Here is a 24,705-nt window from a genome sequence, read left to right as displayed (position 1 = left end):
ACAATTAGAACTGTACGTGGAACAACAGACTGGTTCCACATAGGAAAAGAAGTACATCAAGGCTGTATACTGTCACCCTGCTTATTTAACTTACATGCAGAGTACATCATGAAAAATGCTGGGCTGGATGAAGCATAAGCTGGAATCAAGATTGCCAGGAGAAATATCAATAACCTCAGATATACAGAGGACACCATCCTTATGGCAGAAAGTGAAAAAGAACTAAAGAGCCTCTTGATGAAAGTGAAAGAGGAGAGTGAACAAGTTGGCTTAAAGCTCAATATTCAGAAAACTAAGATCATGGCATGGTCCCACCACTTCATGGCAAATAGATGGGGAAAAAGTGGAAACAGTGGCAGACTTTATTTTCTGGGGCTCCAAAATCACTGCAGATGGTGACTGCAGCCATGAAATTAAAAGACGCTTACTCCTTGGAAGAAAAGTCATCTCTAACCTAGACAGCATATTCAAAAGCAAAGACATTACTTTGCCAACAAAAGTCTGTCTAGTCAAGGCTATGGTTTTTCCAGTAGTCACGTATGGATGTGAGAGTTGGACTATAAAGAAAGCTGAGTGCCAAAGAATTGATGCTTTTGAACTGTGGTATTGGAGAAGACTCTTGAGAGTCCCTTGGACTGCAAGGAGATACAATCAGTCCATCCCAAAGAAAATCAGTCCTGAATATTCATTGGAAAGACTGATGTTGAAGCTGAAACTCCAATAGTTTGGCCACCTGAGGAGAACAGCTGACTCATTTGAAAAGACCCTGATTCTGGGAAAGATTGAAGGCAGGAGAAGGGGATCACAGAGGATAAGATGGTTGGATGGCATCACCGACTCAATCAACATGAGTTTGAGTATACTCCAGGAGTTGGTGATGGACAGGGAAGCCTAGCATGCTGCAGTCCATGGGGTTGCAAAGAGTCTGATGTGACTGAGTGACTGAACTGAACTTCCCTCCCAAAGCTTATAACATCTAATCATGAGAAAAACATTATCCTTATTCTAATAGAAGGAAAGCCTACAATGTATCTAACTAGTACTTCTACAAATGCTCAAGGTCATGAAAAATAAGGAAAACCTGAGAAACCTTAACACACCATAAGAAACCACTAGAGACACAAGATGTAAATGACAGGGGGTATCTTGGGACAGAAATTTGAATGCAGTCTGTACTTTAGCTGAAAATAGTGATCAATACTGAGTCATTATTTATAAAAAAATTTATCATTAATAAAAGATGTTTATAGGGGAAACAGCATGGGATATATGTGAATTTTAACATTTAAATCCAAAACTGTTCTAAAAAGAAATTTATAAAAAAAATCAAAAAAGTAAATGATACCGATCTGCTTCTCAGGTATCAGTAATTTTCTCAAGCAGTAGTGGAATGTCAAATGATAAAACATTAAATCATACTTGAAGAAGATGCTGAAATTGAAGCTTCAATACTTTGACCACCTGATGTGAAGAGCCTACTCAATGGAAAAACCCTGATGCTGGGGAAGATGGAAGGCAAAAGGAGAAGAGGAACGTAAAGGATGAGATGGTTAGATACCATCACCAACTCAATGGATATCGATATGAGCAAACTCTAGGAGACAGGGAGGATAGAGAGAGGAAAATGGCATGCTCCAGTCCATGAGGTTACAAAGAGTTGGATACAATAGGGACTGAACAACAACAAATACTTGAAGGAAACAATGGAATGATGTTGTAAAACAGTACATAGTGAAAGCAAAGATCACCTATTATAATATATTTACAAGTTTTAGATTTTTTATATGGTGATTTAAATGAGATAATACATATGGTTTTATTATTATTTATTATTATTACTACAATATTGTATTGGTTTTGCCATATATCAACATGAATCCACCACAGATGTACACGTGTTCCCCATCCTGGACCCCCTCTCACCTCCCTCCCCTACCCCAGTGTTCCTTGCAGCACTGTTCATAATAGACAGGACATGGAAGAAACCTAGATGTCCATCAGCAGATGAATGGATAAGAAAGCTGTGGTACATATACACAATGGAGTATTACTCAGCCATTAAAAAGAATACATCTGAATCAGTTCTAATGAGATGGATGAAACTGGAGCCTATTATAGACATTGAAGTAAGCCAGAAAGAAAAACACCAATACAGTATACTAATATCTATGGTTTTAATTAGAATAAGTTTGCTTTTGAATAGGAAAGGGGAAATGATTCAATCCATGTTCTAATGTAGCTCTTCAATAAGTGTTGCTGGGAAAACTGTACCACTACATGTATAAAAATGAAATTAGACCACTCCCTAACATCATACAGAAAAATAAATTCAAAGTGGATTAAAGACCTAAATATAAGGCCAAACACTATCAAGCTCTTAGAGGAAATCATAGGTAGAACACTCTGACACTAATCACAGCGTATCTTTTTTGATCCACCTCCTAGAATAATTAAAATAAAGACAAAACATAAACAAATAGGACCTAATTAAAATTAAAAGCTTCTGTAAACCAAAGGAACCCATAAAACAAAATAGCCCACAGAATGGAAGCAAATGTTTTCAAACCCAGCAACTGACAAGGGATTAAAATATACAAACAGCTCATGCACCTCTAGGTCAAATAAAACAACCCAATCAAAAAATGAGCAGAAGATCTAAATAGACATTTCTCAAAAGAAGACATACAGATGGCCAAAGGTACATGAAAAGATGCTCATTTGCTATTATTTTCTCCCATTCAGAAGGCTGTCTTTTCACCTTGCCTATATTTTCCTTTGTTGTGCAGAAGCTTTTAATTTTAATTAGATCCCATTTGTTTATTTTGGCTTACCCCAATGTTCATCGCAGCACTGTTTATAATAGCCAGGACATGGAAACAACCTAGATGTCCATCAGCAGATGAATGCATAAGAAAGCTGTGGTACATATACACAATGGAGTATTACTCAGCCATTAAAAAGAATACATTTGAATCAGTTCTAATGAGGTGAATGAAACTGGAGCCGATTATACAGAGTGAAGTAAGCCAGAAAGAAAAACACCAATACAGTATACTAACACATATATATGGAATTTAGAAAGATGGTAACGATGACCCTGTATGTGAGACAGCAGAAGAGACACAGATGTGTAGAGCGGACTTTTGGACTCTGAGGGAGAGGGAGAGGGTGGGATGATTTGGGAGAACGGCATTGAAACATGTATACTTACGTGTATCATGTAAGATGCAAATTGCCAGTCTATGTTTGATGCAGGATACAGGATGCTTGGGGCTGGTGCATGGGGATGATCCAGAGAGATGATATGGGGTGGGAGGTGGGAGGGGGGATTCATGTTTGGGAACTCATGTACACCCGTGGTGGATTCATGTCAATGTATGGCAAAACCAATACAGTATTGTAAAGTAAAATGAAGTAAAAATAAAAATTTAAATTAAAAAAATAAAAGATGCTCAACATCACTAATTACTATAAAAATGGAAATCAAAATTACAATGAGGTATCACTTCACACCAGTCAGAATGGCCATCATCAAAAAATTCTACAAACAATAATTGTTGGAAAGGGTGTGGAGAAGAGGGAGCCCTCCAGCACTATTGCTAGGAATTTAAATTGGTATAGTCACTATGGAGAACAGTATAGAGGTTTCGTAAAAAAAAAAAACTAAAAGTGGAGTTACCTTATGATCCACCAACCCCATTCCTAGGCATCTCTCCAAGAAAACCATAATACAAAATAATACATGTATCCCAATGTTCACTGCAGCGCTATTTACAACAGGCAAGACAGAAAATAAACCTAAATGCCCACTGACATAGAAACAGACAAGAAAGATGTGCCATATCTATACAATGGAATGATATGTAGTCATAAGAAAGCATGAATTAATATCATTTGCAGTGAGTGGGTGGCCATAGAGATTATCATTCTAAGTGAAATAAGGTAGAGAAAGATAAATATCATACAATATGAAATTACATGTGGAATCTTAAAAAAGTGATACAAACGAAAACTTATTTACAAAAGACAGACTCACAGATGTAGAAAATTTATGGTTACCTGGGGGAAGAGGGAAAGGGATAAATTGGGAGACTGAGATTCACATAAACACACTGCTGTTGTTATTTAGTAACTAAGTCATGTTATTTAGTCATTAAGTCATGTCTCAAGAGAAGACTCTTGAGAGGCCCTTGGACTGTAAGGAGATCCAGCCAGTCCATCCTAAAGGAGATCAGTCCTCAGTGTTCATTGGAAGGACTGATGTTGAAGCTGAAACTCCAATACTTTGGCCACCTGATGCGAAGAGCTGACTCATTTGAAAAGATCTTGATGCTGGGAAAGATTGAAGGCAGGAGGAGAAGGAGAAGACAGAGGATGAAATGGTTGGATGGCATCACTAACACAATGGAAAAGAGTTTGGTGTTGGTGATGGACAGGGAGGCCTGGTATTGCATTATAAAAATGCAGATCAAAACTACAATGCGGTATCACTTCACACCAGTCAGAATGGCCATCATCAAAAAAGTCTACAATCAATAATCTTGGAGTTGCTGATGGACAGGGAGGCCTGGCGTGATCCCCATGCAGTCCATGGGGTCACAAAGAGTCGGACACAACTGAGCGACTGAACTGAAGTCATGTCCAACTCTTTGCAGTCTACGGACTGTAGCCCACCAGACTTCTCTGAATAGGCAAGAATATTGAAGTGGGTTGCTGTTCCCTTCTCCAGGGGATCATCCTAACCCAGGGATCAAACCCAGGCCTCCAACCCAGGTCTCCCACCCAGGTCTCCCACATTGCAGGCAGATTCTTTACCATATGAGCCACCAGGGAAGCCCTTTGATGAATATTATTGTTAAATCAAAAGTAGTTTGCAATTGCAACTCTTAGAAGCACTGTCCTTAAGACCAGAACTGAAATAAGCCTTCATCTTAAGGCTCTGAGAGAGAATGTGTCCCTTCCCTCTCTCCTAGCTTCCAAGAGTTTGCTGCCAATCTCTGGTGTTTCTTAGCTTTTGCTACATTGGTTCAATTTCTGCCTCATCCTCACATGGCATTCTGTGTGTGTGTGTGTGTGTGTGTGTGTGTGTGTGTGTGTGTGTGTCTGTGTGTGTCTGTGTCCAAATTTTCTTTTTATCAGGGCACCAGTCATATTGGATTAGGAACTACCCTACTCCAATATGACCGTAGCTTAACTATATCTGTATGGCCCTATTTCCAAATATGATTACATGCTTAGATACTGGAAGTCAGGATTTTAACACAAATTTTGGAGAAATCCAATTCATAATAGAAATGACCCAAAATTAAATTGCTAGTCAACCATGAAAACAAAACAAAACATGTATCTTTCTACATAAATTCATATATTCAATTGACACTCATTATTCACATATTCTATATTTGTGCATTTTCCTAGTCAAGAATATTTGTAACATCAAAGTCAATATTCTCTAAGGACTTGTATTTGCAGAAATACTCATGAATAGAGTGACAAAAAAGTATTGCTTTTTTGCTTCCAAGTTCCCACAAGTTGCCAAGCACAAGCCAGTGCTCTTCCTTCCTGTTTCAGCCCTCACATTGTAAACAAGAATCCTTCTGTAGTCTAGTGTGATGTTTTTCACATTTTTGTGCTATTTATTAGTGCTGAACGGCTATCTAATTTTACTAAGCACAGCAAGTCTGACAGGCGTTATGGAGGAAACGTGTGTGTTATGTAAGTTTCTTTCAGGCATGACTTAAGTGTCATTGGCCATGATTTCAGTAAGGAATCTACATACATGTTAAGTAAATAAGAAACACACAAAACAATGTTATGTATTGACTGGTTGATGAATATATTATAACCAGAGTCTCACGGGGACCTAACCCTGTCTGTTTCTTTTACTTTTGCTTTTGGTAAAGAATGTTGCCTATAGCCTAAAATATACAGGGTAGTCTATTCTTGGCTCTGACCTTTGAGGGTATAAGGTCTTCTACATTAGTGTAGGCAAGACAAATGTTATTCTCTGTTCTACATTTGTCTTGGAGGTTAGGGACATTGTGACAGCTTCAAGAACAAAGGATTCCTACAGGAAAAAGTGTGCACCAACTATCCACTCCTACTCCCATCTCAATATAAAAGAAAACTTAACTTTACTGGACTAAGGTGGTTCTCTAGGACATTAGTCTGCCATCCTGTCAGTCACGTAGCTTTCTGAATGAAATGATTATTCCTTGTCTCAACAATTTGTCTTCTGATTCACTGGCCTATGGTATGGTGAACAGAACAGAGCTTGACTTGCAACATACTGAGCTTCTTTCTATACTTTTCTCCAGCCACCTTCACTTTGTGGTGGAAACAAAAAATGGTAGACAGTGAGAACAGGTTGCTTTGCTTTTTCTCTTTCCAGTAAAGTAAGATGGCAATAGAGTGGCAAGAAAGTTGATTATAGTAACTGTGGAATCTAAATTAGGTTAAATGAGAAAGAGAGCTACAGAGCAGAGTGAAAATTGTATTGAAAATCTTATGGCTTTTTAGATTTTGGAATTAAAATTGCTAGAGTAAGTAATTGGAAAGATAGAAACTGATATTAACAGAAACGAGGCCTGATATAAATACCACAAAATGATGTGGTTATTCCTACTGATAACATCTTGGGCATCATTATAGTAGTCATGGATGGGGTGTGTTAGAGGAAAACATCCCTGGAGAAATTAAAGTCAGGAACTGAGAGTTCAGAGTTTGGGCTGAGTGCTTTTGTGTTTGCTTATTTCTGATACTTAATTTGGATTTACATTATCAAACGTTCCCTCAGATTGTGGTTTTTCAACTAAATGCATAATGAAAGGTAATAAAACAAGAGTAAACAGTTTATAATAGTCAACTTCCATGTTAATTTCCAAATTATTTTTTGAATGACCCCTTTGGTTCATCATCGTTTCTCCCAATGTAAATATGTTTTAATTGACATGAGTTTGGGATAATTCTGTTGTTGAAAAATGTAACTGATTCAAAGCATAGAGGATTTGTTAGTGTGTGAGAATTTCTCAATCTCACAATACTGCTAAGTTTATTTCCTATCTAAATGTCAAAGCTGAATTCATAAAACTTATAGCAGAAAAAGGTCTGAGCTGTTGATGAATAATTAACTTTTGTTAGATCATGTGGGCAGGTGTTCTCTTGACACACAATTAATCTTAAGGGTTTTATCTTCCTAGTCTATTGGCTTATTGTCTACATTGTAACCAACACTTGATGACCCAGATGTAAAAAGTTTATGGTTGATGCTCCTCACACATGCCTACTAAATCTTTTTTTCCCCCCCCTCAGTTAAGTTAATTTATTTAATTTAGGTGTGGGCTAATTACTTTGCAATAGTGTGGTTGTTTTTGGCATACATTGATATCAGACATGGGTGTACCTGTGTCCTCCATCCTGAAACCCCCTTCCACATCCCTCCCCATCTCATCCCTCTGGGTTGTCCCAGTGCAATGGCTTTGAGTGCCCTGTTTTATTCATAGAACTTGAACTGGTGATCTATTTCACATTTGGTAATATACATGTTTCAATACTATTCTCTCAAATCATCCCACCCTCACCTTCTCCCACAGAGTCCAAAAGTCTGTTCTTAATATCTGTGTCTCATTTGCTGTCTCACATATAGGGTCATCGTTACCAACTTTCTAAAATCCATATATATGTGTTAATATATTGTATTGGTGTTCTCCTTTCTGATTTACTTCACTCTGTATAATAGGCTCCAGTGACTCAAGACTACTTTTTTTCAAGCTGTAACTGATGAAGGAGTAAATAATTAATGAAGAAGTTTAACTGTTACTAGAAAGAATTAAAAAGTTTAGGAAAAAAACAGATAGTATGCTCTGTTAATATCTTCTCTGATGTACTAAAGTTTATTAAATTCTTAAAGATGTAGTCTACTATACAAATTTCTTATTTTGATACAAGACTAGGAAATTCCACTTAGAAATAACCTTTAGTTTTAGATAGAACAACTGAATATATCTGAACACACGAGGAGCACTGAACTGGAAAATTCAGAAGAAAGATATATTTTTCTTTATATTATTTTGTCAATTATGCCTTTAAAATGCTAAGCAAGTTTTTTATTTAAAATACCTGACTTAAAATTTTGCATATGATTCAAAAATTAATAAACATTAAAAACTTACAGTGATACGCAGTAGTATAGCTGAGAAATTTAACTCATTTTCTTGACTTTTTAAATTATTGCCAATCATTCCAACTAATTCTGAAGCAATATTTTCACAGAGTTTGTTTAGAAACATAGCATAGACCTTCAGTTATCGAGCTTATATATGTATCAGGCAACAGCCAGGATTGGGAGATACAAATTGCAACATAAGGCACTACTCTCAAGGAGCTTGAATATAAGGTTAGACTTTTATGGTTCTTCATCTATAAATCTGGGGTGACAGTTCTGGAGATTTTTAATGGCAATATTTTTTCTTAGAACTCATGATAGTTGCTGGAATTTAGTTCATGTGTTACTTTCAGGATGAAGCTTAGAAACAGTCTAGGTGGCTTGTTCTCCCAGGAAAATGACTTCTTTATGGAATACACTGAAGAACTGTACAAAAAAGATCTTCATGACCAAGATAATCACGATGGTGTGATCACTCACCTAGAGCCAAACATCCTGAAATGTGAAGTCAAGTGAACCTTAGAAAGCATCACTATGAACAAAGCTAGTGGGAGGTGATGGTATTCCAGTTGAGCTATTTCAAACCCTGAAAGATGATGCTGTGAAAGGGCTGCACTCAATATGCCAGCAAATGTGGAAAACTCAGCAGTGGCCACAGGACTGGAAAAGGTCAGTTTTCCTTCCAGTCCCAAAGAAAGGCAATGCCAAAAAATGCTCAGACTACCACATAATTGCACTCACCTCACACGCTAATAAAGTAACACTTAAAATTCTCCAAGCCAGGCTTCAGCAATATGTGAACCATGAACTTCCAGATGTTCAAGCTGGTTTTAGAAAAGGCAAAGGAACCAGAAATCAAATTGCCAACATCTGCTGGTTCATGGAAAAAGCAAGAGAGTTCCAGAAAAAAACATCTATTTCTGCTTTATTGACTATGCCAAAGCCTTTGACTGTGTGGATCACAATAAACTGTGGAAAATTCTGAAAGAAATGGGAATACCAGACCACCTGACCTGCCTCTTAAGAAACCTATATGCAAGTCAGGAAGCAACAGTTAGAACTGGACATGGAACAACAGACTGGTTCCAAATAGGAAAAGGAGTACGACAAGGCTGTATATTGTCACCTTGCTTATTTAACTTCTATGCAGAGTACATCATGAGAAACGCTGTGCTGGAAGAAGCACAAGCTGGAATCAAGATTGCTGGGAGAAATATCAATAACTTCAGATATGCAGATGACACCACCTTTATGGCAGAAAGTGAAGAGGAACTAAAAAGCCTCTTGATGAAAGTGAAAGTGGAGAGTGAACAAGTTCCCTTAAAGCTCAACATTCAGAAAACTAAGATCCTGGCATCTGGTCCTATCACTTCATGGGAAATAGATGGGGAAACAGTGGAAACAGTATCAGACTTTATTTTTTGGGGCTCCAAAATCACTGCAGATGGTGATTGCAGCCGTGAAATTAAAGGACGCTTACTCCTTGGACGGAAAGTTATGACCAACTTAGATGGCATATTCAAAAGCAGAGATATTACTTTGCCAATAAAGCTCCGTCTACTCAAGGCTATGATTTTTCCAGTAGTCATGTATGGATGTGAGAGTTTGACCGTGAAGAAAGTTGAGTGCCAAAGAATTGATGCTTTTAAACTGTGGTGTTGGAGAAGACTCTTGAGAGTCCCTTGAACTGCAAGGAGATCCAACCAGTCCATTCTAAAGATCAGTCCTGGGTGTTCTTTGGAAGGACTGATGCTGAAGCTGAACCTCCAGTACTTTGGCCACCTCATGTGAAGAATTGACTCATTGGAAAAGACTCTGATGCTGAGAGGAATTAGGGGCGGGAGGAGAAGTGGATGACAGAGGATGAGATGGCTGGATGGCATCACCCACTCAATGGACATGAGTTTGAATGAACTCTGGAAGTTGGTGATTGGCAGGAAGGCCTGGTGTGCTGCAATTCATGAAGTCACAAAGAGTCAGACACGACTGAGCGACTAAACTGAACTGAATGGTAAAAACAAAATATTTCTTAAATGCTTTGGTAAGACATTCAAGACAATGGTAAAGTTCTTACTGTTTTTAGATTCAATGATGACAAACCCTAGTCAATGGCAGAACAAGATAGAACTTAGGGTGGGAAATAACAGTTTTCAATAATATATTTAATGTTAGGCTTCGTTGATCTCAGGATCCTTGAGATGAATACGAGAAGTGAGCAATAATAGATCCAGTGATACAGACTATCAACGGAGAGCTCAGAACACATGAGCAGCTTGTGTTTACAAGGGCAGGGTTGTGCTTGAAGAACATGATGACTAACCAAACTTGGTCACCCCTTTCTAAGACCTGTCTCCTCATTTCATCTCTATTGTATCAGGTGGCATTATTCCCTCAGCTAAGTATCCTTGTCCTCCTGAGGACAAGTGTCTCTAGTGGGGCTATCACAGCATGAAGCAGGAAAGCAGATAAGAACTGAAATGAGATAAAATTTTGTGGTTTCTGTTCAATTACACCCCCAGAGTTAGATCATACTTTATTACTCAATAATTCCTGTATCTCAATGCTAGTTACAGTGGTTTTCCCTTCCATCCATAATAAAAGAAGCCTAAGTAAAAGCAAAATGAAAAGTCTAATAAAAGAGCTGGTATACCTATTCATACATATTTATTGAAATGAACAGAATCCCTAGGATTGAATTATATATTAAAAAAATTTGTAGGCTAAATCTTTATAATTATTTTCCAGTTGCCTCAAATCCTAGGGATTCTGTTCATTTCAATAAATATGTATGAAAGAGAAGGGGACGACCGAGGATGGGATGGCTGGATGGCATCACGGACTCGATGGACATGAGTCTGAGTGAACTCCGGGAGATGGTGATGGACAGGGAGGCCTGGTGTGCTGCAATTCATGGGGTCGCAAAGAGTCGGACACGACTGAACGACTGAACTGAACTGAGCTGAGGAGAATAAGTCAATGCAGTACCCAAATTACAAGGTGAGTATATTATCAAGTGGAAAATTGGAAACACTAAGAATCAGTACACTGTTTATCAGCATGACAGAAATTAGATAAACAATTGCTTAACTATTTGACAAAAACATGTCATAGTCTCAATTTCCATGTTTGCTATATATTGTGCATACAATTTTCCAGTGCAAAAGAATAAGTTTTACATGAAATATGACTATACATAAAGTTCAGTTTAACCTCTCTCTTGGGTGAAAATTTAGTTGTATCAGTGTCTTCCCCATCCACATTTGTGGTTGCTATTTTTTCCCCTCAGGAGGTTTTGAGCTCTCTGGGGTGGCTTATAGAGTGCCTTGGCATATGACTGGTGGAGTCAGTGATTTTGTCTTGGAGGGTTTCTGGTCACACCACCATCTGCTGAAGTGTCCACTGTCCTACCTGAAAGAAGCCATACAATTGAAACTAAGGGTAACACAGGTGCTCTTCTCTCCAAATTAAAAGACTACTTTCAGTCAAGATGCATTGGCTTTATTGAGCTGATACACAGATCTGACTCTCAGGTACAGGAAAACTAGGTGCTTTCCCTAGACATGTGAGGCTGTGGGAAAACTGATGGGGTCCCTCAGACTCCTCTGCACCAGCCCCACTGGGCAGTCCTCCCTCTCCCACATCACGGCAGCGAGGCTCATGTCCAACCATAAAGAAGCTCCTCTCCTTCTGCACTGCCACTGCTCCATGTGCCTAACCTACAGTGGGATGAGACTTCTCAAAGTTTACACGCACACACATTACCCAAGGACATGACAAAATCGAGATGACAGTTTAATATGGCTGGGAGGGGGATCGATCACTTTGGGACTGCAAACAACCTAGAAACTACTAGAGAATTTCTTATAGATGATAGTCATTAATAGCTCATAGAGGTCAAAAATACAAGGGTAAGAGTCTATATCCTTGATTATATGAATTAATCACCACTCCTCTGATAACCTGTCTTGATTTAAAGTATTTGAATTTAACTGGGGAGTAAATATCAGACAACAATTTATTTTTTAAAAAAAAATTGTTAAACTACTCCAGTATCCTTGCCTGGAAAATCCCATGAACAAATGAGACTAGCAGGCTACAGTCCATGGGGTCACAGGAAGACATGACTTAGTGACCTAACCACCACAAATACATGCTTATCATATTATTTAGCAACCAAGCTCTTTGGTATTTACCCAGAGGAGTTGAAACATACACCTGTGTAATAGTCTATACATGAATATTTATAGCAGCTCTATTTCTAATTAGAAAAATATGGAAACAAGATGCCCCCTCAGTTGGTAAGTGAACAAACTGTGATATATCCAGACAATTGAGTATTATTTTAGGGATAAGAAATGATGAGCTATCAGGCCATGAAAAGACATAGGGTAAATTTAAATGTATATAACTAAGTGAAATCAGGCAATCTGGAAATGTCATTTACTGTATGATACCAACTATATGACATTCTGGAAAAGGCAAAACTATGGAGACAATAAAAAGATTGGTGGTTGTCAGTAGCGGGGTAGGAGAGCACAAAAGTTTGGGGGGGGCAGTGAAAATATTCTGTAAGAAACTGTAATGAATTGTATCTGTTATACAAAGAATGTCTACAACCAGGAGTGAAACATAATGGAAACCATTGACTCTGGGTGATTGTGACAGTGAACATTTTTCCTTGCTAAAAAAAAAAAAAAAAAAGAAAAAGTACCATTTGGCGAGTGATGCTGATAACAGGGTTGTAAGGGACTAATACAGGTTTGATCCCTGGGTTGGGAAGATGCCCTGGGGGAGGAAATGACAACCTACTCCAGTATTCTTGCCTGTGGAATCCCATGGGCAGAGGAGCCTGGCAGGTTACAGTCCATAAGATCACAAAGAGCCAGACACAACTGAAGTGATTTAGCACTCACACACACAAGGGACTAATATATGTGAGGAAGACAGGAATATGGAACATCTCTGTACCTTCACAATTTGCTGTAAACCTAAAACTGCTCTAAAAACAAGAATCCTTAAAAATTAAATAAAACAATGATAATGTTGGCATGAATCTTACTTTTGTTCTCTTTTTAACATAACTTTTAATGATATTTCCTGATCCTTTACAATCCTCTATGACTATATATGCTCATTATCAAGTCCTGAGATCCTGGCAGTACAGGCAACAGAACATCTGGCATAGTTCTCCCTTTTCAACTTATTTCACGCTTTTTCCATGAACTTTGAAGGTTCATTTGCATAGTACAATGGCATTGCTTAAAATAAATTATTCAAATTATTTTAATAGAGGCTAGCATATTATACTAAATAAGCTGTCATAAATTTGATCAAATGTGTCTTCTATCTTCCAATTTAAAAGCTAAACCAGAGTAATAATTGTATAAATAAAAAGTGTTTTTTTCCCAAAATTAATTAAAACTTACAACTGAAAGTTTTTGATATTCAGATCAATAATACTCAAGACATGAAAATGAAAAGAAAAGCTCATGGTATTTGTTTTTAAGTGCATATAAATATTATGCATATAAGACCCATCGTTTTATTGTTGTTGGCCATTCTTCTAATAAGACCAGAGGCACAGATATGTTACTTCTGCCATATATTAAGAGATAAGAACACAAAAGAGAAATCACTGTATGTTTTGATGGTGTGAACAACAAACAAAACACCATGACTTCAGTTATCAAGAGGAAGTCTTGATAGATTTCAAGTGGTCATAGATTTCATAGTGGTTAAATCATAGATTTCATAGTGGTCAAATCTTATCCATAGTATTTTAAAAATAAAGACAAAAGACTTTATATTTTAATTTGTTATTTCTTTGCTGCTGTTGCTTTGAGCCCTTAAAAGGCTTTATAAGAGCCTTACCTACGAAGGATCTTTTACTTAAATATTTGATATTTAAGTGTCATGTAAAATTACTAAGGAGAGTGACTACAGTCATGAAATTTAAAAACGCCTGTTCCTTGGAAGGAAAGGTATGACAAACCTAGACAGTGTGCTAAAAAGTAAAGACATCACTGTACCAACAAAGGTCCACATAGTCAAAGCCATGGTTTTTCCAGTAGTCATGTATGGATGTGAGAGATGGACTATAAAGAAGGCTGAGCACAAAAGAACTGATGTTTTTGAACTGTGGTGTTGGAGAAGACTCTTGAGAGTCCCTTGGACTGCAAGGACATCAAACCAGTCAATCTTAAAGGAAGTCAACCCTGACTATTCATCAGAAGGATGGATGCTAAAGCTGAAGTTCCTATACTTTGGCCACGTAATGCAAAGAACCAACTCATTGGAAAAGACTCTGATGATGGGAAAGGTTGAGAACAGGAGGAGAAGTGGGTAACAGAGGGTTAGATGGTTGGATAGGATCACCTACTCAATGGGTATGAATTTGAGCAAACTCCAGGAGATGGTAAAGGACAAGGAAGCCTGGCGTTCTCCAGCCCGTGGGGTCACAAAGAATCAGATATGACTTAGAGACTGAACAGCAATATCAAGAAAAAGTAGGTTATATTTCTAGTTTTTTACCTTGTATATATTAGCTTAAAAAAATCATGCAGAATATAAGAGAAATATGAAGCTTTTGTCAAATTATGACTGTACCATGGGACCCTGCAAACTGAGACAAGGGCTGGTAAATTTGCATAAGGCCTCCACATCACCTCAATGTTTGCTGAATATGAAAGCATATGTCAGGATTGTTCTAGTTTTGCATGTAAAGAGCTTGGAAGTTGCTACTCCATCCTAGCAAATGAAAATATGAACAAAGTCAAAAAAGAAAATAATAAACTCTTATAGGAGATCAGTCCTGGGTGTTAATTGGAAGGACTGATGCTGAAGCTGAAACTCCAATACTTTGGCCACCTGATACGAAGAGCTGACTCATTTAAAAAGACCCTGATGCTGGGAAAGATTGAGGGCAGGAGGAGAAGGGGATGACAGAAGTTGAGATGGTTGGGTGGCATCACTGACTCAATGGACATGAGTTTGAGTAGGCTCCAGGAGTTGGTGATGGACAGGGAGGTCTGGCATGCTGCAGTTCATGGGTCTCAAAGAGTTGGACACGATGGAGTGAGTGAACTGAAAGAACCCATAAGACAGGGAAGAAGACAGGGGCAAACCACTGGCCTCATGATTGGAGAGACAGACAGACAAACCAATATAGGGAATAAAAACTCATCAGAGAAGACATGTAGAGGAGGAAGTGGCCTCTGGAACCAGAGCCAGGGTAGGAAACCCAAACTATGGTTGACAAATTGCCAGGAGCTCAGTGCAGCAACTCTGAAATCTAATAGTCTGGGTGGGAGTACTTCCTTGGCAGCTTGGTGGTAGAGAATTTGCCTGCCAATGCAGGAAACATGGGTTCAACCCCTAATTGGGAAAATCCCACATGCCATAGGACAACTAAGAGTGCACCACAGCTACTGAGCCTGTGCTCTAGAGCCTGGGAGCCACAACTACTGAAGCCCATGGTCTTAGAGCCTGTGTTCTACAAGAGAAACCACTGCAATGAGAAGTCCACACACCACAACTAGAGAGTAGCCCCCATTTGCCCACACAGAGAAGGCCCACACAACAATGAAGACTCAGCACAGTCCAAAATAAATGTTTAAATAAAATTGAAAATAAATAAAATTAAAATCCCAGGGGATACAGTCATAGGGAAATCCCTGCTGTATTACAAGATTTACTTCCAGGAACTCAACCAGATTCCCATGCAAATATCACAGAAAAAAATCCCCTCTGACTTGTGGTAGAGAAAGGGTAAATGGAACCACTTTGAAATACACAAGAGCACAGTGTTCTCCTTAACAAAGTCTGCCCTCGGGATAAACAAGCCACAGTCCAATGTGCTGGGAAATCATCGCAGCCTATCTGACCTTGGGAAGGGTAAATTTCAACTTCAGCCCACTCTAGCCATCCCATCCCACTTATGAAGGAGGGTGGAAAAAACTGAACTTCACAAGTGTTCCTTACAGACCACAGATCAGACTCAACAAAAACTGAAACCTAATCACAAAGGACATAGAGGATTCCCTTCCCCCCACACCTCACTACCTCAGTAAAAAAGATCTTTTTGCAGCAGTCCCTTTTATTTGGTACATCATGGCCAGCTATCAAGAATACACTGCAAAGTATTTCAAAAGATAATAAACAAAATTTGAAGAGACAGAGCAAGCATCAGAACCAGACATGGCAGGAAAGTTGGGATTATCATACCAGGAATTTAAAACAAGGGCTTCCCTGGAGTTTCAGTAGTAAAGAATACACCTGCCAAAGCAGGAGACATAAGTTCAATTCCTAGGTGGTGAAGATGTAGAGGAGAAAATGACAACCCACTCCAGTATCTTGCCTGGGCAATCCCATGGACAGAGGAACATGGTAGGTTACAGTCTATGGGGTCACAAAAAATGTCAGACATGACAATGACTATATAACAACATAACAACAAATTTAAAACAAGTATGATTAATATACTCTAACATGCTCATCAGTATGCAAGAACCCAAGGGCAATACAAGTAAATAATGAAAATACTAAGAAAGAAGCAAAAAGAAATGCTACAAATAAAAAACACTTTCACAATGAAGAATGACTTTGATGGGTTTAAGAGTACACTTTGGATACAGTTGAGGAGAGAATCTTTGAGTTTGAAGATACATCAGTAGAAACCTCCAATAATGAAAAGTGAAGAGAACAGTTAATGGGGAAAAAACAAAACAAAAACAAAACCAGAACAGAATTTCTAATGACTAAGAAAACAACTATAAAAGTTATTGTTGTTGCTGTTCAGTCTCCAAGTAATGAATGTCCAACTCTTTGTGACCCCATGGATTACAGCATGCCAGGCTTCCCTGTCCTTCATTATCTCCTGGAGTTAAAAGTTACAGCATATGTGTAATGGGAATATCAGAAGGAGTAGAAAAAGAAAATAACAAAAGAAATATTTGAAACAATAATTATTGAGAATTTCCCCAATTTAAGTTCAGACACATAATGACAGGTGAAGGACGGTTACAGAAAACCAAGCAACATAAATGCCCAAGAAATTATACCTCAACATATCATTTTCTGGAGAAGGAAATGGCAAACCACTATAATATTCTTGCCTGGAGAATCCTGTGGACAGAGGACCCTGGTGGGCTGCTGTCCATGGGGTTGCACAGAGTCAGATATGACTGAAGCAACTTAGCATGCATGCATGCATTGAAGAAGAAAATGGCAACCCACTCTAGTATTCTTGCCTGGAGAATCCCAGGGACAGAGGAGCCTGGCGGGCTGCCGTCACACAGAATCAGGCACGACTGATGTGACTTAGCAGCAGCAGCATATCATTTTCTAAATATAGACAATCAAAGATAAAAAAAATCTTGAAAACAGCCAGAGGATAAAAAAGCTCCTCTATACTCTATAAGCATATAGAGGAACGAAGATGAGAACTGCATCCAACTTCTCTTCAGAAACCATGCAAGAAATAAGAGAGCAAAGTGAACCACTTTAAATGTCAGAAAAAGACCACTAAACTAAAATGCTGTATCCTATGAATTTATCCTTCAAATGTGAAGGGAGAAAAAGACTTTTCCAACAAAAACTAAATTTGTTGCCAGTAGACCTGTCATGCAAAAAATGTGAAAAGCAGCTCTTTAAAGAGAATGCACTGTTAGATATAAAATAAGCTACAAGGATACATTATACAGCACAGGGAATATAGCCAGTAATTTGTAATAACTAAAGTCCATCTAATCAAGGCTATGGTTTTTCCTGTGGTCATGTATGGATGTGAGAGTTGGACTGTGAAGAAGGCTGAGCACTGAAGAATTGATGCTTTTGAACTGTGGTGTTGGAGAAGACTCTTGAGAGTCCCTTGGCTGCAAGGAGATCCAACCAGTCCATTCTGAAGGAGCTCAGCCCTGGGATTTCTTTGGAAGGAATGATGCTAAAGCTGAAAGTCCAGTACTTTGGCCAACTCATACAAAGAGCTGACTCATTGGAAAAGACTCTGATGCTGGGAGGGATTGGGGGCAGGAGGAGAAGGGGGCGACTGAGGATGAGATGGCCGGATGGCATGACTGACTTGATGGATTTGAGTCCTAGTGAACTCTGGGAATTGGTGATGGACAGCGAGGCCTGGCACTATGCAGTTCATGGGGCCACAAAGAGTCGGACACGACTGAGCGACTGAACTGAACTGAACTGATGAGTGGAGTATGCCCTTTAAAATTGGGAATCACTATCTAAAATACCTATAAAGCGTGTTAAAAAAAATATGTCAGAAACTTGGATCTATATAAAGAAGTGAAGGGCACTGAAGATGAAGTGAAAGTATAAATTTATTAATCTTAGTTGATCTAACATCAGCTTGCTCAAAATAATAGCAACATGTACTTTATTATGCATATTTATATATATATATATAATTTACATGCTTATGAATGTTTATAAAAGTGAAAGAATGACAGCAATAACCAAAGGGATGAGAGAGAGGAATAAGACTGATTTGGTTGGTATAAGGTACTCGAAGTACCCTTCAAGTAGTAAACTGTAATTTGAAAGTGAACTTGGATTTGTTGTTAATATATTCTCCAAATTTGAGGGTAACCACTAAATTTTTGATAAAAACATAAGTGATATGCTAAGAAAGAAGAGAAAATGGACTTACAAAATTCTCAATTAAGACCACAAAAGGAGAAAAAAATTGAAGACAAAAAATAGGAACAAAGAACAATGGCAACAAGAAGAACATAGTGATGAACATGGTAGATATTAATCCATCTCTATCAATAATCCCTTTGAGTATCAATGATCTGAATATACCAACTAATAGACAAAGACTGTCAGTGGATCAAAAAAAAAATGTGAGTGAACTACAGGAAAACTACTTTAAATATAAAATACATGTAGATTAAGAATAAGCAAAGGGAGAAAAATATACCAAATTAACCTAAATGAAAGTAGAACTAGCTGTACTAATTTCAGAAAGTAGACTTCAAAGCATGGAAAATTAATCAGGAATAATGAAAGATGTAGGAAAATGAAAAGGGGGACATTTCTTCCATAGGACATAACAATCCTTAATGAGCACACATCTAACAGACCATTTAACAACATGAGGCAAAAACTGATAGAACTGCATGGACAAATAGGTGAGTCTACTATTAGTTATATACTTCAACACCTCTCTCCCCAAAATAGATTTTTTCAGCAGGCAGAAAATCAATACATACTGAACTCAACAATACCATCATTCAACTGCATACAATTATTACCTATAAGCTACTTCATCCAACAGAAGAATACATATTCTTTTCAAGCTCACATACAATTATTCACCAAATAGATCACATTTTGGGCCACGGAACAAAGAAATCACACAATACATCCTTTCAGACCAACATGGAACTAAACCAAAATATCAATAACAAAGAAAACTGGAATCCCAAAACACCTGAAAATTAAGCAATACAATTCTAAGTAACACACAAGCCAAAGAAGAAATGTCAAAGGAAAGGAAATATTTTGAAGTAATTGAAAATGAAAATGTGGCCCATCAAAATTTGTGGGATGCAGTAAATAAAGGCAGTGCTTAGATCCATTTATAACACTGAATGCATGAAAAGATCTACAATAATCTAAGCTTTCATCCAAAAAATATAAACAGAGCAAGTTATATGTAATATAAGTAGAAGGAAAGAAGAATTAGACAAGAAATTAATGAAATTGAATACAATAGAGAAAACAACAGCAAAGAATATTCACTGAAATCAAACACCTGTTCTTTGAAAAGATGATCAATAGAAATCAACAAACCTCAGCCAAGGTCACTACTAGAAAAAAAGACTTATTAATATCATAAATAAAATGGAACATTACTATAGATCCTGTGGAAATTTAAAGGCTAATAAAGGGATGCTATAAACAACCCTATGCCTGCAAATTGGATAACCTAGATAAAATGGTCCATTTCTTTAAAGACATATGCTTCCAGAATTCACAGAGGAAAATAATAGGTAATCTTAATAGCCTTATATGTACCCACAAAATTGAATCAATAATTAATGACCTTTTAAAACATAAAACACCTGATGCAGTTGAATCCACCAATAAATTCTACCAAGCCTTTGACAAGTAATTTTACTAATTCTATGCAATCTCTTTCAGATATAGAAGCAAAGGAATTACTTCCTAACTCATTCTGTGAGGCCAGCATTACTCTAATGCCAAAAATAGAAAAATATGTCAATAAAGTAAAACTACAAAGCAATATATTTCATGAACATGGAGACAAATATCCTCAACAAAATATTATCAAGTTGAATCCAAAAAAACACAAAATAAGTAAAAACTATGATATGAGATTTATCCCAGGTATGCAAAGCAGGTTCAGAATTTGAAAATTATTGTAATCCATCTTATAACCAGACCAAAAGAAGAAAAATCACATGATTAGATCATCAGATGTAGAAAAAAGCATGACAAAAATCCAGCATTCATGCATGATAAAAACTCAATAAACTAGGAATAGATAAGAACACCCTCAACTTGATGAAGAATATCTACTTAAAAAACATACACACCTAACATTTTAGTTAATGTTGGGAAATCTGAGGTTTTCTCAGTAAACTCAAGAGACAAGGTAAGGATATCCTTTCTCAGAACACCTTTTCCAGTATCTTAGTGGAAGTATTAGTAGAGCAAATAAATGGGATAAAATAAAAAGTATATAAACTGGGAAGAAAGACATAAAACTGACTTGTTGACAGGGGATTTGATTATCTATGTAGAAAATTTGCAGAAATCAAACTCCTGGAACTAATCAGTGATTATAGGAAGATTGCAAAATACAAAGGTTATTACATCAAAGTCAGCTGCATTCCTATATGCTAGCAATGAGCAAGTGGAATTTGGAATTAAAAACATAGTATTATTTATACTACCACCTCCTGAATTGAAATACTTGAGTATAAATATAACTATATACATACAAAATCAACATGAGGAAAATTACAAAACTCTGATGAATAAAGTCAAAGAAGTAATTATAAATAAGATATTCTGTATTTGTGGATAGAAAACCTGAATATTGTCAAGATGTTTGATCTTCCCAAATTGACCTGTAGATTCAATGCATTTCAATCCTACTTGAAACCCCAGAAAGTTATTTTCTGGATATTGACAAAGTGACTTTAAACTGTATGAGGAAGGAAAAAGACACAGAATAACCATCACAATAAATAAGTGAAGGAAGATGGTTGGAGGTAGCACTGTCTGGCTTGAAGATTACAAACATACAATAATCAAGACAGTGTGGTACCAGTCAAAGTACAGACTAAATAGAACAGTGGAACTAATTCCACAGGAATAAGAGAACAGACTTGGTAAGATTTCAATACCTGTAGATCATGAAATTTCTGCACTTGGTCTTATGCATCTGGATATGTTTCAGTGTCTCCCAGTTTATAGTCTATGGGAACTTGAATAGAATTTGAAATCTACTGCTGTGTGAAAATTGTATAAATCAATAATGTCTAATTGATTGATAATGCTTTTCAGGCCTATTATATTCTTCTACTTCTCTGTACATTTATTCAATTACTTTCTGAGAGTTTGGTATTGAAACTCCAACTAAAAATGTAAATTTATCTGCCTAAAACAAACAAAATATGTTTATTGTTTAGTCACTCAGTCGTGTCTGACTCTTGGCCATCCCATGGACTGAAGCCTGCAAGTTTCCTCTGTCCATAGGATTTCTCAGGCAAGAATACTGAAGTGGGGAATCTCTCCAACCCAGACATCGAACCTGGGTCTCTTGCATCAATAGGAGGATTCTTTGGGAAAAATATTAATTTATCTGCTTAAAAAAAACAACTGTGATATATAGTGGAACTATATGTAATTTGCTCTGTATTTTCCAAGTCTCCTGTAACTGTTATCATATTTCATAATTAAAAAATAAAAAGATAAAAATAAAGAACAATATACAGAAAAGAGAGCTCAGAAATAGACTCCCATGAATTTAGTCAATTGATCTTTGATGAGTGATCACAGGCAAGAAAATGGAGCAAGAGAATCTTCCAATGAATGTTGCGGGAAAAACCAGACAACATACACATATCAAAAAATGAAGGCAGACACTGACCTTACTCCCTTCAAAAAATTAGATCAACATAAATCACAGTCCTAAACACAAAAGTCAAAACCATACAATTCCTAAAAGTTAGAAAATCTAGGACTAGCAATGGCATTTTAGACACAACAAAGGCACAGTTCATAAAAGAAATAATTGATAAACTGGAATTAATTGATATAAAAATTTCTGTGCATCAGAAGTCAATGACAAGAGAGTCAGAAGGCATGACACAAACTGGGTGGGGGGACTATTTGCAAACAACATCTCAGAATAAAGAACTGTTAGTCAAGATTACATTCTAGGAACGGCAAAACTACAGAGATAGAAAGAAAAACAAACAAACAAACAATGATTGCCAGGGTCTGTGAGGGCTCTTAATGGGAGGACAGAGCATTTTTAGGGCAGTAAAATTTGCCCGTATGAAATGATGGTGGTGGACACAGCTCACACTATACATATGTCTAAACCCCTAGAATGTGCAATACCAAGAGTAAACACAAGAAAACACAGATTTGGGGCAATTACAATGTGTCAGTGTAGGTTCAACAGTTCTAACAAATTGTTAGACGTTCCATTGTGATGGGGAACATTAATAATGAAGAATGCTATGCAAATGTAGGGATGAACACACAGGCATACTTCCTTAATTCTGCTGTGAAACTAAAACTGACCTCAAAAAAGAAAGTCTTAGGGCATCCTGCTCAGACCTCTGCACACAGCAACAAACTGAGGCCTCTGTGCAGCCATTAGGCACTAGGAACTCAGGTCTGAAGGGCCAGGCCAAGGTTTCTACCCAGGGCACCCTGTGAACAAGAGAAGCTGCACCAAGCACAAAGGAAAAAGAAGAAAATGTTTGTCTCCATGAATTGGAGAAAATTACAAAGAAAAGACTCAGTGATTACACAAAATCATTCCAAGATGATGCTCCCTTTTGACCAAAAGAGAGAGATAAATCCCTGAGCCTTTGGAGTGGGAGCACTGACTCCAATGCCCTAGACTACCAAAGAACTAACCCTAGGGAGTATCAAATAGTGAGAACTCACACAAAGGAAACCACTTGAATGTAAGACCCAGCATCAGCCAACCACCAGTAGGACCCTGTGCAGGATGCCTCATCTAAATAACAAACAAAACAAAAATACAAACCCAATCATCAGCAGACAGGATTGCCACCTCACTCAGCCTTGCCCATAAGAGGAAAAACAAACAAACAAAACAAAAACTCAGCACAAATATCACTCTATACAAAGCTTACACAAACCATTGGACCAACCATAGGAGGGCAGAAATGAAAAGGAAGAAAGAATTTAACCTTGAGGCCTGGAAAAGGAGACCTCAAACATAAGAAGTTAAAAAAAAAAAAAAGGTTGAGAAATACTACACAAATGAAAGAACAAACTAGAAACACCAAAGTCCAAATAAATGAAGAAGAAATAGGCAAACTACCTGAAACAGAATTCAGAATAGTGATAGTAAAGATTATCAAAAACCTTGAAAACAAAGTGGAGAAAATGCAAAAATCAATTAACAAAGGCCTAGAAAAATTAAAGAAAAAGCATACAGAGACAAACAACACAATTACTGAAATTAAAAATACTCTGGAAGGAAACAAAAAAGCAGAAGAACGAATCAGTGAGCTGGAAGATAAAATGGTGGAAAAACTTCTGAAGAACAGAATAAAGTGAAAAGAATGAAAAGAATTGAGGATAGTCTCAGAGACCTCTGGGACAATGTCCAACGTACCAACATTTGGATTATAGGGGTCACAAAAGAAGAAGAGAAAAATAAAGGGTATGAGAAAATTTTAGAAGAGATTATAATTGAAAATTTCCCCATCATGGAAAAGGAAATAGTCAATCAAGTCCAAGAAGCACAAAGAGTCCCATACAGGATAAACCCAAAGAGAAACATGGCAATACACATACTAATAAAATTTACAAAGATTAAACACAAAGAAAGAATATTAAAACAACAAGGGAAAAGCAACAAGTAATATATAAGGGAAACACCATACCCTTAACAAGCTGATCTTTCAGCAGAAACTCTACAGGCCAGAAGGAAATGGTGGGATATATTTAAAGTAATGAAAGGGAAAATTCTACAACCAAGAATACTGTATCCAGCAAGGACCTCATTCAAAATTGATGGAGAAATGAAAAGCTTTTCAGAGAAGCAAAAGTTAAGAGAATTCAGTACCATCCAATCAGCTTTACAACAAATGTTAGAGGGACTTATATAGGCAAGAAATACAAGAGAAGAAAATGATCTCAAAAAACAAACCCCAAACAGTTAAGAAAATGGCAATAGGAACAGATATACCAATAATTAATTTAAATGTAAACAATTAATCCTCCAACCTAAAGACACAGACTAGCTGAATGGATACAAAAAGAAGACCCATAGATATGCT

Source organism: Ovis canadensis, chromosome 6 (assembly GCF_042477335.2).
Source record: "Ovis canadensis isolate MfBH-ARS-UI-01 breed Bighorn chromosome 6, ARS-UI_OviCan_v2, whole genome shotgun sequence".
In the NCBI taxonomy this organism is placed as follows: domain Eukaryota; kingdom Metazoa; phylum Chordata; class Mammalia; order Artiodactyla; family Bovidae; genus Ovis; species Ovis canadensis.
Note: the sequence above shows the minus strand (reverse complement) of the source record.